Below are 18,691 nucleotides of genomic sequence, written 5' to 3'. Positions count from 1 at the left end.
GCAGGAATAACAAACAGCAGCAACATTAACAAACAGCAGCAGCAATAATCAACAGCACCAACAATAACAGCAACAGCAATAACAGCAACAATGACAAACAACAGCAGCAGCAATAACAGCAGCAACAATGACAAACAGCAGCAGCAACAGCAATAACAGCAGCAACAATGACAAACAGTAGCAGCAACAATGACAAACAACAGCAGCAACAATGACCAGCAGCAGCAGCAGCAGCAGCAGCAGCAGCAATAACAGCAGCAACAATGACAAACAGCAGCAACAATGACAAACAACAGCAGCAACAATGACCAGCAGCAGCAGCAGCAGCAGCAGCAATAACAGCAGCAACAATGACAAACAGCAGCAGAAACAGCAATAACAGCAGCAACAATGACAAACAGCAATAACAGCAGCAACAATGACAAACAGCAGCAGCAACAGCAATAACAGCAGCAACAATGACAAACAGCAGCAGCAACAATGACAAACAGCAGCAGCAACAATGACCAGCAGCAGCAATAACAGCAACAATGACAAACAACAGCAGCAGCAATAACAGCAGCAACAATGACAAACAGCAGCAGCAATGACAAACAGCAGCAGCAACAGCAATAACAGCAGCAACAATGACAAACAGCAGCAGCAACAATGACAAACAGCAGCAGCAACAGCAATAACAGCAGCAACAATGACAAACAGCAGCAGCAACAATGACAAACAGCAGCAGCAACAGCAATAACAGCAGCAACAATGACAAACAGCAGCAGCAACAATGACCAGCAGCAGCAATAACAGCAACAATGACAAACAACAGCAGCAGCAATAACAGCAGCAACAATGACAAACAGCAGCAGCAACAATGACCAGCAGCAGCAATAACAGCAACAATGACAAACAACAGCAGCAGCAGCAATAACAGCAGCAACAATGACAAACAGCAGCAGCAACAGCAATAACAGCAGCAACAATAACAAACAGCAGCAGCAACAATGACAAACAGCAGCAGCAACAATGACCAGCAGCAGCAATAACAGCAACAATGACAAACAACAGCAGCAGCAATACCAGCAGCAACAATGACAAACAGCAGCAGCAACAATGACAAACAGCAGCAGCAACAGCAATAACAGCAGCAACAATGACAAACAGCAGCAGCAACAATGACAAACAGCAGCAGCAACAATGACCAGCAGCAGCAATAACAGCAACAATGACAAACAACAGCAGCAGCAGCAATAACAGCAGCAACAATGACAAACAGCAGCAGCAACAGCAATAACAGCAGCAACAATGACAAACAGCAGCAGCAACAATGACAAACAGCAGCAGCAACAATGACCAGCAGCAGCAATAACAGCAACAATGACAAACAACAGCAGCAGCAGCAATAACAGCAGCAACAATGACAAACAGCAGCAGCAACAGCAATAACAGCAGCAACAATGACAAACAGCAGCAGCAACAATGACAAACAGCAGCAGCAACAATGACCAGCAGCAGCAATAACAGCAACAATGACAAACAACAGCAGCAGCAGCAATAACAGCAGCAACAATGACAAACAGCAGCAGCAACAGCAATAACAGCAGCAACAATGACAAACAGCAGCAGCAACAATGACAAACAACAGCAGCAACAATGGCAAACAGCAGCAGCAACAATGACCAGCAGCAGCAGCAGCAGCAATAACAGCAACAATGACAAACAACAGCAGCAGCAATAACAGCAGCAACAATGACAAACAGCAGCAGCAACAATGACAAACAGCAGCAGCAACAATGGCAAACAGCAGCAGCAACAATGACCAGCAGCAGCAGCAGCAGCAATAACAGCAACAAATGACAAACAACAGCAGCAATAATCAACAGCAGCAGCAGCAGCAATAATAGTGTAACAATGAGGCAGGAACGAAGCGGAGAGAGAATCCACATGCAAGCAGCAATAACAGAGCAATAACAAACAGCAGCAACGGTGACAAACAGCAGCAACAATGACAAGCAGCAGCAGCAGCAGCAGCAGTAACAATAACAGCAGCAGATATAACAGCAGCAGCAATAATCAATAATCAACAGCAGTAGCAATAACCAACAGCAGCAGCAGCAATAATGGTAAATGGTAAATGGACTGCATTTATATAGAGCTTTCACAGACCTATGGCCACCAAAGCGCTTTACATATAGCCTCACATTCACCCATTCAAGCACTCATTCATACACCGACTGCGGTGTCAGCCATGCAAGGCGCCATCCAGCTCATCGGGAGCAGCTGGGGTTAGGTGTCTTGCTCATGGATAACCAACAGCAGCAGCAAAAACAGCAGCAATAACAATCAGCAGCAGCAATAACAGCAAAAGCAATAATCAACAACATCAGCAATAATCAACAGTAACCAACAACAGCAGCAGCAGCAATAACCAACAGCAGCAATAACAGCAGCAATAACAAATAGCAGCAGCAATCACAATCAACAGAAGCAGCAATAACCAGCAGCAGCAATAACAAACAACAGCAGCAATAATCAACAGCAGCAACAATCAACAACAACAGCAGCAATAACAAACAGCAGTAGCAATAACAGCAGCAATAACAAATAGCAGCAGCAATCACAATCAACAGAAGCAACAACAGCAGCAGCAGCAATAACAAACAGCAGTAGCAACAGCAGCAGCAGCAGCAGCAATAATCAATAGATGAATAGACAACAGATGAATTTTACACAGTTATGGAACTGAACTGAATCAACACTGAATCGACTTGAGCTGCTTTACAGCAGAATCTGAATATGTTACTATTATGAAGCTGCTGTGAAACAATCTATATTATATATAGCGCTTTAGAAATAAAATTGCCATTCTGATTTGGCTTGCATGCATATTCAGTGTATATACAGTATATGTATATATGAATGTGTATATATATATGTGTGTGTATATATATATATATATATATATATATATATATATATATATATGACAAATATATATATACATGTGTGTGTGTGTGGGTCTGTGTATGTGTGTATGTATGTATGTACTGTACGTAATTACATGTAAGTATATATATTTGTGTGTATATATATACATATATGAGTATATACACATTACTATGAGTAGAAAATCTGACTTGTACTTATACTGTAACATTCACGAATGGCAGTGTGAATTCTTGTTTCTGACACTTGTAGTAGAATATATTTTGATTGCTATTACAGTTTTTCTCACATCAAAACTACAAATGTGTTCTTTGTTGAGTTGATGACAAATTCAGCTGTAGATAGACAAATACATGAATGAAAATACGTTTTTCTTGTCCTTTAATTGTGTTCTTCAAAGTTCTTTAATGACAAGTTTAGTTGTATAATGATTAATTTTCGCCCAATAAATAAATAAATTAACTAAATAAATAAATGTACTGCAATAACTGAATAAATTAACTTTATAGATCTTGCCTCTCATTTACATCTGGTTAAAGAATTCCATCAACATCATAACATATATTTTCACGAGTCATGGGAAAAAAAGCTGTAAATGCTGGATCCATCCTTGTACCTCAACTTCTCCACAGGACTCTTCCTATTACGTAATGCAGACACTGGAGAGGAGGATGGAAGGTGAACAGTGAGTTTATTGACAATAATGAGGCAGTGATGAAGTGAGCAGGTAGGTTAGAGTAAAAGATGATCTTGAGGGAGATACAGAGGAATGGAAGACACTGGAGACAGGGAGAAAAGCCTCCAGGGCGGAGTCGGCCATTCAGGCGGCCAGGGCGGAACTGGCAGCTCTGGTATAGGCCCCCCCTCCCCCCGGCGGGACGAATCTCTGGAATGGCGGCCATCTTGGGAAGAGACTCTGGAATGGTGGCCATCTTGGGATGAGACTCTGGAATGGCAGTTGGACAGTGAGTTTATTGACAATAATGAGGCAGTGATGAAGTGAGTGGGTAGGTTAGAGTCCAAAGGATGATCTTGAGGGAGACACAGAGGAATGGATAACACTAGAGACAGGGAGAATAGTTGACTATGGTTGACTAATAATATAGAATTCATAGACAATTGGAAAAGTTTTTGGGGCAAACCTGACCTGTTGAAAAGAGATGGTATTCATCCCTCCTGGGATGGTGCTGCTCTTCTCTCTAGTAATATGGCTCATAGTCTTAGAGCTCAAACATGACAATCTGGGGCTCAGGTCAGGAAGCAGACAGACTGGCTAAACCGACCGTCTGCTAGCGGCCTCGCGTCACCAAGGTCAGATAAATCCCATCACATAGAGCCTCTTTCACCTAGATATCATCATATAGAGACTGTGTCTGTTCCCCGAATTTGGAAATCCAAAAAACGTTTAAACCCAACTAAGGTTAAAAATTTAATTGATGTTCAACAAATAAAAAACAGCTATAATACAGAAGAGCAAATGCTAAAGCTTGGGTTGCTGAATATTCGATCGCTTACTTCAAAAGCACTCATTGTTAATGATATGATTTCAGATAATAACCTAGATGTGCTGTGTTTGACAGAAACCTGGCTAAAACCAAACGATTACATTACTTTAAATGAATCAACCCCGCAAGATTACTGTTATAAACATGAGCCTCGTCTGAAACGCAAAGGGGGTGGTGTTGCTGTAATCTATAGTAATAGTTTCAAAACCACTAAGAAATCAAGTTTTAAATATAATTCTTTTGAAGCATTGGTGCTTAATGTAAAAATATATAGTGTAAACGATAAATCACGTTTGAGATTTGTGCTGGCTACTGTATACAGGCCACCAGGGCACCATACAGACTTTATCAAAGAATTTGCGGACTTTCTATCAGAATTAATATTGACTGCAGATAAAGTACTAATTGTTGGTGATTTTAATATACACATCGATAATGAAAAAGATGCATTGGGATTGGCATTTAAAGACATTGTAAATTCAATTGGAGTTAGACAACACGTGTCAGGACCTACTCATCGTCGTAATCATACTCTAGATCTAATATTATCACACGGAATAGATGTTGATGCCGTTGAAATTCTGCAGCAGAGCGATGACATCTCAGATCATTATCTAGTCTCGTGTAATTTGCATTTAGCCAAGGCTGCAAAGCCGACTCCGTGTTTCAAATATGTGAGACCTATCACTTCTGCTACTAAAGATTGCTTTATTAATAATCTTCCTAATCAGTTTCATCATCTCAGCATCTCAGATAGCTTAGAAGAACTAGATATTACAACAGAAACGTTTAACTCTCTCTTTTCCAGCACTTTAGACACAGTTGCTCCGTTGCGCTTAAAGAAGATTAAAGAAAATAGTCCAACGCCGTGGTACAACGAGCACACTCGGGCCCTTAAGAGAGCAGCCAGAAAAATGGAGCGCAACTGGAAGAAAACAAAACTAGAGGTATTTCGCATTTCATGGAAAGAGAGCTCAATTACTTACAGAGAGGCTTTAAAAGCTGCTAGATCTGCTTATTTTTCAACCCTATTAGAAGAAAATAAACATAATCCTAGGAATTTATTTGAAACGGTGGCTAAACTAACGAAAAATAAAGCTTCAAGCACCGAAGTTTCCAAGCAACACAGCAGTAATGACTTTATGAACTTCTTCACTTATAAGATTGATAATATCAGGGACAAAATTATAACTATGCAACCGTCTACTACAGTATCGCATCAGGCAGTGCATTGTAGTCTCCCTGAGGAAAAATTTGATTCATTCGTTGCTATAGGAGAGGAAGAATTTACTAAACTCATTAAATCATCTAAATCTACAACATGTATGTTAGACCCTATACCGACTAAGCTACTGAAAGAAATACTTCCAGAGGTCATAGATCCTCTTCTTAATATCATTAATTCGTCTTTGTCTCTAGGATACGTACCAAAAAACTTTAAGCTGGCTTTGATTAAACCGCTTGTTAAAAAAACGCAACTTGATCCTTCAGAATTAGTCAATTACAGGCCGATCTCGAATCTACCTTTTCTGTCAAAGATATTAGAAAAGGCAGTGTCTTCACAACTGTGTTCCTTTCTTGAAAGAAATGATATCTGCGAGGATTTCCAGTCCGGATTTAGACCGTACCATAGTACCGAAACAGCTCTCGTTAGAGTCACAAATGATTTGCTCTTATCATCCGATCGTGGTTGTATCTCTCTATTAGTGTTACTCGATCTTAGCGCTGCATTTGACACCATCGACCACAACGTTCTTTTAAATAGATTAGAACATTATGTTGGCATTACAGGAAATGCACTAGCATGGTTTAAATCATACTTATCTGACCGTTATCAGTTTGTAGCAGTAAATGATGAGATGTCTCATCGATCACAGGTTAAGTATGGCGTACCACAAGGCTCAGTATTAGGACCGCTGCTGTTCACTCTGTACATGCTACCATTAGGAGATATCATTAGGAAACATGGAATTAGCTTTCACTGTTATGCTGACGATACTCAGCTCTATATTTCTTCAAAACCTAACGAAACTTATCAATTCACAAAATTAACGGAATGCATAGCGGATATAAAAAATTGGATGACTTGTAATTTCCTACTTCTAAATTCTGAAAAAACAGAGTTTCTAATTATTGGACAAAAAACTTCCTCACGTAATAATCTAGAATACTGTCTAACACTTGATGGCTGCTCTGTTAAGTCTTCGTCGTCGGTTAGGAACCTGGGTGTGCTCTTTGATACCAATCTTTCATTTGAAAGTCACGTGTCTAGTATCTGTAAAACTGCATTTTTCCATCTTAAAAATATATCTAAATTACGCCATATGCTCTCATTGACAAATGCGGAACAGTTAGTTCATGCGTTCATGACCTCAAGGCTAGATTATTGTAATGCTCTACTGGGTGGTTGCCCTGCACGCTTAATAAACAAACTACAGCTGGTTCAAAACGCAGCAGCTCGAGTTCTTACCAGAACCAGGAAGTATGACCATATTAGCCCGGTTCTGTCAAAACTGCATTGGCTCCCTATTAAACATCGCATCAATTTTAAAATATTGCTGATTACTTACAAAGCACTGAATGGTTTAGCTCCGCAGTGCTTGAGCGAGCTCTTAACGCATTATAGTCCGTCACGTCTATTACGATCTCAAAACTCCGGCCAGTTTATAATACCTAGAATATCAAAATCGACTGCTGGCGGTAGATCCTTTTCCTATTTAGCACCAAAACTCTGGAACAGTCTTCCTACCATTGTCCGGGAAGCAGACACACTCTGTCAGTTCAAAGCCAGATTAAAGACACATCTCTTTGACCTAGCTTTCACATAATACATTATAGACTTCTATAATTTAATGTTAGGCTGCATATAGTAGGTCAGCGGGAACCGGGAACACTTCCCAAAAATCCTGATGTACTCGTTACATCATGAGAAGAATGGCATCTACGCTAATTTTAGTGTCTGTGTTTATCCCAAGGTTTTCCTGCAGCCTGCCGGATCCAGGCCGTATCCAGATCTGACGAAGGACCTTCGCCTGGACCGATGACAACGCAGTGCTGAAGTGCCAACTAGTCTCTCCCTATGGAGGATCCCACTACCACTCTACAGATAAGGCGTTGTCGGGAAAATTTGTCTCGCGGTCCTACCCCAAAGCAACAAATAAAATAAAATTCCTTATCAAAATTTATAAGGAAAGACAAGTATTCTGTTTAGGCTTGGCTTGTAGGGATTTCCAAACCTGCGTATATTCAAACGCACATACCTATAGAACCCATTCTAAATGCGCATGTGAACGCCATCAGCGTTTCTCACGGGTTCGCGTTTAGAGTCTGTGTGGAGAGAATGGTGTCGTCTTAGCGGCCCCTAATTTAATAACAAATGATCATTGCGACGGAAGCAAATCAATTAAAACTAACTTTAGATGGAAATAACTTAACTCTGCTGTACAGCCGAAACAATCTCTGTTGCCTTAAATTATACGCTTATCTCTGTAAAGCTGCTTTGGGACAATCTACATTGTTAAAAGCGCTATATAAATGAAGATGACTTGACTTGACTTGACTATGGGTGCCTTCACATCTCTAGTTCGGTTCATTTGGTCCCGACCAAGGGCAAAAAATGATACATTGTAGCATTTTTCAGGTGTTTTGGTTCCTTTTCACACCACACTGATCGCTCTTGGTCCGAATCAGTTTATGAGTTGATAAAACAAACTAAAATGCAGTCATGTGACAGCATCCACATCATTTGTTGGCCAGATGTGTCTTGAACACATTCCCATAACTGCACTTCGATTGGTCAGAATTAACGTGCGGGAAAATTCTAACAGAACTCCCAGAAGTAAACAAAGATGTGGAAAATCCGGCAGACAATACGCCGCTGTTTACTATGGAGAGACGACTGTGTGGGCTGATTGTATCCCTGGTCATATTTTTTTATATAGTTTGTCTACACCCCTTTAGACAAACAATAATATTTGAGAATGAAGCGAGGATATGCGGCTCGAAAATAATGTGTTAATGCACTGCACGCGGCGAAGGCGCTTCGCAAGTCACTTCAGGAGGAGGCGTGCATTAATGTTGCTAAACAGCCCATTGCTTCACCCAAATGTTCATTACTCGAAACTTCATTCAGCATTGCTCACTAGTGACACCTAGCTACTGTGCAAAGAATTAGCAGACAAATTTATTAATCTTGAACCAATGACCTGCGCAGATATTTGTCCATTACCTGGGTATAAAATAAAATATGAATCTTTCTCTGTCTGACTGTACTTGTGCAGAGACCACTGTCACACACACAGTTAGTTAATTATTCATAAATTGTTTGGATAGTGACAGTATGAACAACAAAAGTGAGACTGTGTTGAGTGGAGTGCTTATGGTGGAGGGAGTGTAATAAAGCAAACTGCAACAGATTAGACTAGGGTGGGAAAAGTTAAGAACTGTTTCTGGGTTTTTTTGTGCAGTGAACTGTTACTAGTTTTAGTGCAGTGTGGTGCTTATGGGACTGGGGATATAGATGAGAAAACTGCAACACTGCAGTTTGGGGTGGGTGACAGAAGGATTACAATTGATTTTTACTGAGAAACAGAATTTTTTGAAGTGTGTTGGAGTTTAGACGATTCCTCTTCTTGGACAAAACCTCTCCAGCCTTGGGAGAGATCCTTTCGCATGGAACAAAGGATGTAGGGGAACATAAAAATGCCAGTGCCAGCTGGTATAAATGAGGATACTGATGCTTCTGTTGAGCCCAATATACTAGTGAATCCTCAGATCTTGTGAGATTCACTTCTGATAAATACTGTTCCACTTCTACAGTAGCATCTGCTGTTGCACTTGAGCTCTTCGACTGTGATCAACCGTGCTATCCAGCAGATGCCAAAGGTCACCTAATAATAGAGGTTAAAAAACTCAGTTAACAAAGGTTTTCAGTACTAATCACTAATGTAAAAATTCACACAATAAAGAAATGTACTATTTACTGTTGTTTATAGATTGACCTGCTTCTGAAGAGGCTGGCAGCTGAGCTGGGGGTGTATTGGTGGAAGCAGAATGGAGACCAGTATTTCTGATTACAGTAGCACATTCAGAGTTTTATAAATGAGGCCCCAAGTCTGAACGAGGGGTGAAGACGGTCTTTAGAGAGGTCAGGGCTGTAGGAGGGGTGATGTCGGTCTTTAGAGAGGTCAGGGCTGTAGTAGGGGTGAAGTCGGTCTTTAGAGAGGTCAGGGCTGTAGGAGGGGTGATGTCGGTCTTTAGAGAGGTCAGGGCTGTAGTAGGGGTGATGTCGGTCTTTAGAGAGGTCAGGGCTGTAGTAGGGGTGAAGTCGGTCTTTAGAGAGGTCAGGGCTGTAGTAGGGGTGATGTCGGTCTTTAGAGAGGTCAGGGCTGTAGGAGGGGTGATGTCGGTCTTTAGAGAGGTCAGGGCTGAAGGAGGGGTGAAGTCGGTCTTTAGAGTGGTCAGGGCTGTAGGAGGGGTGATGTCGGTCTTTAGAGAGGTCAGGGCTGTAGTAGGGGTGAAGTCGGTCTTTAGAGAGGTCAGGGCTGTAGGAGGGGTGATGTCGGTCTTTAGAGAGGTCAGGGCTGAAGGAGGGGTGAAGTCGGTCTTTAGAGAGGTCAGGGCTGTAGTAGGGGTGATGTCGGTCTTTAGAGAGGTCAGGGCTGTAGTAGGGGTGATGTCGGCCTTTAGAGAGGTCAGGGCTGTAGGAGGGGTGATGTCGGTCTTTAGAGAGGTCAGGGCTGAAGGAGGGGTGAAGTCGGTCTTTAGAGAGGTCAGGGCTGTAGTAGGGGTGATGTCGGTCTTTAGAGAGGTCAGGGCTGTAGTAGGGGTGAAGTCGGTCTTTAGAGAGGTCAGGGCTGTAGTAGGGGTGATGTCGGTCTTTAGAGAGGTCAGGGCTGTAGTAGGGGTGATGTCGGTCTTTAGAGAGGTCAGGGCTGTAGTAGGGGTGATGTCGGTCTTTAGAGAGGTCAGGGCTGTAGTAGGGGTGGAGTCGGTCTTTAGAGAGGTCAGGGCTGTAGTAGGGGTGATGTCGGTCTTTAGAGAGGTCAGGGCTGTAGGAGGGGTGATGTCGGTCTTTAGAGAGGTCAGGGCTATAGTAGGGGTGATGTCGGTCTTTAGAGAGGTCAGGGCTGTAGGAGGGGTGATGTCGGTCTTTAGAGAGGTCAGGGCTGTAGTAGGGGTGAAGTCGGTCTTTAGAGAGGTCAGGGCTGTAGTAGGGGTGAAGACGGTCTTTAGAGAGGTCAGGGCTGAAGGAGGGGTGAAGACGGTCTTTAGAGAGGTCAGGGCTGTAGTAGGGGTGAAGTCGGTCTTTAGAGAGGTCAGGGCTGTAGTAGGGGTGAAGTCGGAAGGAGGGGTGAAGTCGGTCTTTAGAGAGGTCAGGGCTGTAGGAGGGGTGAAGTCGGTCTTTAGAGAGGTCAGGGCTGTAGTAGGGGTGAAGTCGGTCTTTAGAGAGGTCAGGGCTGAAGGAGGGGTGAAGTCGGTCTTTAGAGAGGTCAGGGCTGTAGTAGGGGTGAAGTCGGTCTTTAGAGAGGTCAGGGCTGAAGGAGGGGTGAAGTCGGTCTTTAGAGAGGTCAGGGCTGTAGGAGGGGTGACGTCGGTCTTTAGAGAGGTCAGGGCTGAAGGAGGGGTGAAGTCGGTCTTTAGAGAGGTCAGGGCTGTAGTAGGGGTGAAGTCGGTCTTTAGAGAGGTCAGGGCTGTAGGAGGGGTGAAGTCGGTCTTTAGAGAGGTCAGGGCTGTAGGAGGGGTGACGTCGGTCTTTAGAGAGGTCAGGGCTGAAGGAGGGGTGGAGTCGGTCTTTAGAGAGGTCAGGGCTGTAGGAGGGGTGACGTCGGTCTTTAGAGAGGTCAGGGCTGAAGGAGGGGTGAAGTCAGTCTTTAGAGAGGTCAGGGCTGTAGTAGGGGTGAAGTCGGTCTTTAGAGAGGTCAGGGCTGTAGGAGGGGTGAAGTCGGTCTTTAGAGAGGTCAGGGCTGAAGGAGGGGTGGAGTCGGTCTTTAGAGAGGTCAGGGCTGTAGTAGGGGTGAAGTCGGTCTTTAGAGAGGTCAGGGCTGAAGGAGGGGTGAAGTCGGTCTTTAGAGAGGTTAGGGCTGTAGGAGGGGTGAAGTCGGCCTTTAGAGAGGTCAGGGCTGACTGAGGGGTGAAGTCGGTCTTAAGAGAGGTCAGGGCTTTAGGAGGGGTGAAGTCGGTCTTTAGAGAGGTCAGGGCTGTAGGAGAGGTGAAGTCGGTCTTTAGAGAGGTCAGGGCTGAAGGAGGGGTGAAGTCGGTCTTTAGAGAGGTCAGGGCTGAAGGAGGGGTGAAGTCGGTCTTTAGAGAGGTCAGGGCTGTAGGAGGGGTGAAGTCGGTCTTTAGAGAGGTCAGGGCTGTAGGAGGGGTGAAGTCGGTCTTTAGAGAGGTCAGGGCTGAAGGAGATGTGAAGTCGGTCTTTAGAGAGGTCAGGGCTGAAGGAGGGGTGATGTCGGTCTTTGGAGAGGTCAGGGCTGAAGGAGGGGTGAAGTCGGCCTTTAGAGAGGTCAGGGCTGAAGGAGGGGTGAAGTCGGTCTTTGGAGAGGTTAGGGCTGAAGGAGGGGTGAAGTCGGTCTTTGGAGAGGTCAGGGCTGAAGGAGGGGTGAAGTCGGTCTTTAGAGAGGTCAGGGTTGTAGTAGGGGTGAAGTCGGTCTTTGAAGAGGTCAGGGCTGAAGGAGGGGTGAAGTCGGCCTTCAGAGAGGTCAGGGCTGTAGTAGGGGTGAAGTCTGTCTTTAGAGAGGTCAGGGCTGAAGGAGGGGTGATGTCGGTCTTTGGAGAGGTCAGGGCTGAAGGAGGGGTGAAGTCGGTCTTTAGAGAGGTCAGGGCTGAAGGAGGGGTGAAGTCGGTCTTTAGAGAGGTCAGGGCTGTAGGAGGGGTGAAGTCGGTCTTTAGAGAGGTCAGGGCTGACTGAGGGGTGAAGTCGGTCTTTAGAGAGGTCAGGGCTGAAGGAGGGGTGGAGTCGGTCTTTAGAGAGGTCAGGGCTGTAGTAGGGGTGAAGTCGGTCTTTAGAGAGGTCAGGGCTGTAGGAGGGGTGAAGTCGGTCTTTAGAGAGGTTAGGGCTGTAGGAGGGGTGAAGTCGGCCTTTAGAGAGGTCAGGGCTGACTGAGGGGTGAAGTCGGTCTTGAGAGAGGTCAGGGCTTTAGGAGGGGTGAAGTCGGTCTTTAGAGAGGTCAGGGCTGTAGGAGAGGTGAAGTCGGTCTTTAGAGAGGTCAGGGCTGAAGGAGGGGTGAAGTCGGTCTTTAGAGAGGTCAGGGCTGAAGGAGGGGTGAAGTCGGTCTTTAGAGAGGTCAGGGCTGTAGGAGGGGTGAAGTCGGTCTTTAGAGAGGTCAGGGCTGTAGGAGGGGTGAAGTCGGTCTTTAGAGAGGTCAGGGCTGAAGGAGATGTGAAGTCGGTCTTTAGAGAGGTCAGGGCTGAAGGAGGGGTGATGTCGGTCTTTGGAGAGGTCAGGGCTGAAGGAGGGGTGAAGTCGGCCTTTAGAGAGGTCAGGGCTGAAGGAGGGGTGAAGTCGGTCTTTGGAGAGGTTAGGGCTGAAGGAGGGGTGAAGTCGGTCTTTGGAGAGGTCAGGGCTGAAGGAGGGGTGAAGTCGGTCTTTAGAGAGGTCAGGGTTGTAGTAGGGGTGAAGTCGGTCTTTGAAGAGGTCAGGGCTGAAGGAGGGGTGAAGTCGGCCTTCAGAGAGGTCAGGGCTGTAGTAGGGGTGAAGTCTGTCTTTAGAGAGGTCAGGGCTGAAGGAGGGGTGATGTCGGTCTTTGGAGAGGTCAGGGCTGAAGGAGGGGTGAAGTCGGTCTTTGGAGAGGTCAGGGCTGAAGGAGGGGTGAAGTCGGTCTTTAGAGAGGTCAGGGCTGAAGGAGGCAAGGCAAGGCAAGGCAAGGCAAGGCAAGTTTATTTATATAGCACATTTCATACACAATGGCAATTCAAAGTGCTTTACATAAAAGAAATTAAAATAATAAAAAGAAATAAGAATAATTAAAACAGTTAAGAAAAATAAAAATAATAATAAAATACAGTACAGTGCAAACAGTCGGACGAACAGTGGCACAGTGCTCATTCCGTAAATGCACAGCTAAACAGAAGTGTTTTGAGTCTGGATTTGAATGTGACTATTGTAGGAGCACATCTGATCTCCTCTGGAAGCTGGTTCCAGCTGCGGCTGGCATAATAGCTAAAAGCAGATTCACCATGCTTTGAGTGAACCCTTGGTATTTCTAGCTGATATGATCCTAATGATCTGAGTGATCTGTTGGGTTTATATTCAGTGAGCATATCTGCAATGTATTGAGGTCCTAGGCCATTGAATGATTTATATACCAGCAATAATACTTTAAAATCAATCCTAAATCTAACTGGGAGCCAGTGTAAAGACCTGAGGACTGGTGTGATATGTTCATATTTTCTAGTTCTGCTCAGAATCCTGGCGGCAGCGTTCTGTATGAGCTGCAACTGTCTTATGGTCTTTTTGGGAAGGCCAGTGAGGAGTCCGTTACAATAATCCACCCTGCTGGTGATGAAAGCATGCACAAGTTTCTCTAAGTCTTGTCTGGAAACAAAGCATCTAATTCTTGCAATATTTTTCAGATGATAGTATGCTGATTTAGTTATTGCTTTGACATGACTACTGAAACTAAGGTCTGACTCTAGTGTCACACCAAGATTCCTGACTTGATTTTTAGTTGTTTGACCCCTAGAGTGAAGGTATGCGTTCACCTTGAGAACTTCATCTTTGTTTCCAAACGCAATGACTTCAGTTTTGTCTATGTTTAACTGAAGAAAGTTTTGACACATCCAACTTTTGACTTCATCAATGCATTGGCACATGGAGTCAATGGGGCTGTAATCGTTAGGCGATAGGGCTAAGTAGAGCTGTGTGTCGTCTGCATAGCTGTGGTAAGCAATTTGGTTCTTTCTCATTATTTGGCTCATTGGGAGCATGTACAGGTTGAACAGGAGTGGCGCAAGAATTGAGCCTTGAGGGACTCCGCATGTCATGGATGTCCACTCAGACTTATGATCTCCTATACTCACATAATAACCTCTCCCATCTAAGTATGACCTGAACCATTTTAGGACTATCCCAGAAAGCCCCACCCAGTTTTCCAGCCTGTCCAGAAGTATGTTATGATCGACAGTGTCAAATGCAGCACTGAGGTCGAGTAACACCAGCACTGATAGTTTGCCTGAATCAGTATTTAAGCGAATATCGTTTATTATCTTTATGAGCGCTGTCTCTGTGCTGTGGTGCGGTCGGAAACAAGACTGAAAATTGTCAAAGTATCCATTCGAGCTTAAGAATTTGTTCAGCTGATTGAAGACAACTTTTTCAATGATCTTGCCTATGAAAGGAAGATTTGAGATCGGCCTATAGTTGCTTAATATGGTCTTATCCAGATTGCTCTTTTTCAGGAGGGGCTTGACAACTGCTGTTTTCAGGGAGTTTGGAAAACTCCCAGAGCGAAGTGAGACATTTACCACTTCTAGAAGATCTGCTTCTAAACTGTTTAACACACTTTTGAAAAATGATGTGGGAAGCGTGTCAAGAGCGCATGTTGATGTTTTAAGGTGCTGTACAGTTTCTTCCAAAATTTTGCCATCAATTTCTTTGAAATCAGACATAGTAACCACTTTCTCAGGTGGTTTGATCTGTCTGACCCCAGCGCAACTCAAGCATGTGCTGATCACCTTTCTGATATTACTGATTTTCTCAGAGAAGAAAGAAGCAAACTCACTGCACTTGTTCTCTGAGAGCATTTCACTGGGAATCTGGCTTGGGTGGTTTGTCAGTCTCTCTACAGTTGCAAAAAGAGTGCGTGTGTTGTTTAAATTACTGTTTATAATATTTGAGAAGAAAGTCTGTCTAGCTTTGCCTAGTTCCATATTGAAAGCATGGATGCTGTCTTTGTAGATGTTATAATGGACTACAAGTTTAGTCTTCCGCCACATGCGCTCTGCTTTTCTGCATTGTCTTTTCATAGTTTGCACTGCTGTTGAGTTTCTCCAAGGTGCTTTTTGTCTGCCACTCTTCTTCCTGACTTTCACAGGAGCAATATCATCAATTACACTTTTAACTTTTGAGTTAAAAGAATCAAGGAGAAAATCAACAGAGTCTGCAGATATGCTTGGTGTTAAGGATATAGCCTTCATAAATTGTACACTAGTGTTCTCATTTAAAGCTCTAGTAGGCAATGTTGGGAGAGCTAGCAAGATTTGAAAGCTGCACCTCTTCTAAGCTTCACCCCCTCCCGTCAGTACTCAGTCCAAAGCTACGCCCCCACAAACATGAACGCGCATCCACAGTCGGAGTCAGCTGCAGGTCTCAGGAAAGCCGAGTATTTTTGTCATGTTGGAATAAATATTTTGAAACGACAAATGCCTTTCCTTTACCATTTCAGCATAAACAAGCTATTACTTTTCTTACCTCCTTACATGCTAAATGAATAATGACAATGAATGTGGTATAACACTTTTTGTTTTATTTAAAAAAAAAACGAACAAGAGAGACCTAAGAGAAATACTTTTTTACACAAGTATCCGTACTTTCGCTGCTTTTGATTGTCATAAACAATCTGTATTTACATATAATAAATAAGAAATATATATATATATAAAAAAAGGAGTGTCCAGGGATGGCTGACAGGTCAGGCTTTGCATGAGGCGTCGTCTGCTGTGGTGATCTACTCCTTTGGCAGTGATTTACCTTTAGGAAGAATATCACAATTACACATCTGACAATAATTACTGCATCTCAAAGACACTCAATGAATGACAACACAACTTTGTTTCCATTTCACACAGTAACAAACATTTCTTCTCGTAGCTAACAAAACACAAATGTCCCTTTCACCACAGTTGTCCCGTTTATATTAACGTCATTTTATCACAATTATAATGCAGACACTTGCGACTATGGCTGTGCAATATGTTCAAAATGGCATGTTCTAAAAGTCAGATAAGCAGTCGCCGTCTATATGATTATGTGCACGGAGAGTTTGTGTGTGTGTGTGCTCGCGTCTCAGATGAGTATGTGCGTGGAGAGTTCCGTGTGTCTCGTGTGTGTAGAGTTTGCGTGTGTGTGCGTGAGCGACTTTAGATGTGACGTTGTGCATTTCATATGTATTAGTTTGAGCATTCAGCAGTAGGCTATACATGTATGTGTGACTACTTAGTATATGTGTATGCAAGGGTTTCATATGTGATTGAATGAAGTTTGATTTAAGCCCTAGACGGCGCCTCATATCTATTCGCTCTGGTGAAATCACAAAATATAATGGACACAAAGTGTCCCTGCTTGATATACAACCACTGATGAGCATAATCGGTTTTGGGGAAAAAACGGAAAAAAAAACTACAAATGATTAGAACCCAAAACCTCGAACACGCTTGACTAAAGTTCAAGTTCAGCTGCCAGTGTTCCTCTCCGGGTAAGTCTAGTATTTTAATGCCAACTACAAATCTTGCATATCAAGTATGAAGTATATCAATATCAAGTATATTTATATGAGGCTATACTGTGTGTGTTAAATATTTCTGCTCAGTGTCAGTTATTTCTCTGTTTTGTAAAAGTCATAATATGAGAAGACAAAATTTTGATCTTAACTCAAGTGTTTTCGGCTACATCAGTAGCCTTAAACGGCACAATTTTTCATTTAATCAGAAATCAGAAAATCTTTTTCAGAAAATCTCTCTCTCTCTCACACACACACACACACACACACACACACACACACACACACACACACACACACACACACACACACACACACAGAGGTATTATTTTTTTGATAAAGTGTGTGCGGTTTAGTTTTCTTAAGTACCGTTTCAAGAACCGTTTGAAAAATACCGAGTAGGTACTGGTATCGGATAAAACCCAACCAATACCCAACCCTAGTTAGGAGACATTCCAGCATGTTATAAGTGCTGTTCCAGTGAGTGTCCACTTCAATGATCAACTTCAGAACTGGTCTCCCCATCTGCTCCTGTACTTGGGCCAGTCTCTCTTCTGCTGTGGTGCTGGTTTGGAAATAGGTCACACGTTTCCTACATTTGGATTGAATTTCGTTGAAGCTACAGATGTCATCAAAAGATTTCCTCACAATGACGTTTAGTGCATGTGCAATGCACTTCGCATGCCTAACATTTAATGATCGTACACATGCTGTCATGTTGGCTACAGCATCAGTTACCAGACACTTCATCTTCTATGCCCCACTCCTCCATAAGCTTGATATGTCCAGTAGCCAAGTTCTTAGGGAAATGCTCTACACCTAGTAAAATTATGCAGAGCTTGTCATTGCCATCTATAAAATGGCAAGTTTCTGCTAGGTAGGCATCCACATTTAGGGATGTCCACATATCAGAGGTATGGCTTACAGCTGCAACTTTCTGCAACTGCTCTCTGGCCTTCTCTTTAGCCTCCTTGTATTTATTATCAACCATGACCTTCAAAGCCTGTGGATAAAAAGAAATACAGTCACTCTTACTTTTAACTTCTTAAATAATGATGAACCACTTTATTAATCACATTCCTTCCGAGTTGTGATAACAACAACCAACACCATCGACACAGACGTCACCAACACAACCTCCGATTCCACCAGTCGCCAGAAAATTGTGCTTCAGAAGCACTGAAATCAATGGGGTTTCCTCCCCGTTTCCTGTGTTCTTGTCACTAGTTTGTTACTATAGTTACTGATTTATGTTATTTATGTTGTGCATGTGTGTCTACTTTAGTTCTCATTAGCCTGTGTCTTTAAATGATCTCAGTTGCTATAGTTCTTTGTCTGGTGTTGACTTTGTGTTTGGCCAAAGCTGTTACGTGTTCTCTTCCCTATTGGATTGCTTTCTTTATTTTATTTAGTTGATAAAGTATTAAGCTGCATAGATCTCTCTTTCATTGCCATGACAAAATACAGAACGTAAAAAGGAGAAGTTTCCTCCCTCAGTAGGAAAGGTTGTTCCAGATCTAGGACCCGAGCCCAAGCCGAGGGGATGTGACATAAATTAGGGGCTCAACCCGCTTCAATCCAAAAAAAAAGATTACATTCATTTCTTACCAGTGGTTTGACTGCGTCTCTATTATCAGTGTTGAAAACAGTTGTGCTGCAACCTAATTTTGTGGAAACTATTCATTTTTTAACAACAACAAATCTTACTGACACCAAACATTTGAAAAGTAGATCTATAGATGCCTGTAATTGTCAAGTATTCCTGAAGATCTTAAAGGCACACAATGCAGTTTCCGTTTTCTCAAACAGCGACCCCTA

This window comes from Scardinius erythrophthalmus, assembly GCF_964197995.2.
Source record: "Scardinius erythrophthalmus genome assembly, chromosome: 17".
NCBI lineage: Eukaryota > Metazoa > Chordata > Actinopteri > Cypriniformes > Leuciscidae > Scardinius > Scardinius erythrophthalmus.
Note: the sequence above shows the minus strand (reverse complement) of the source record.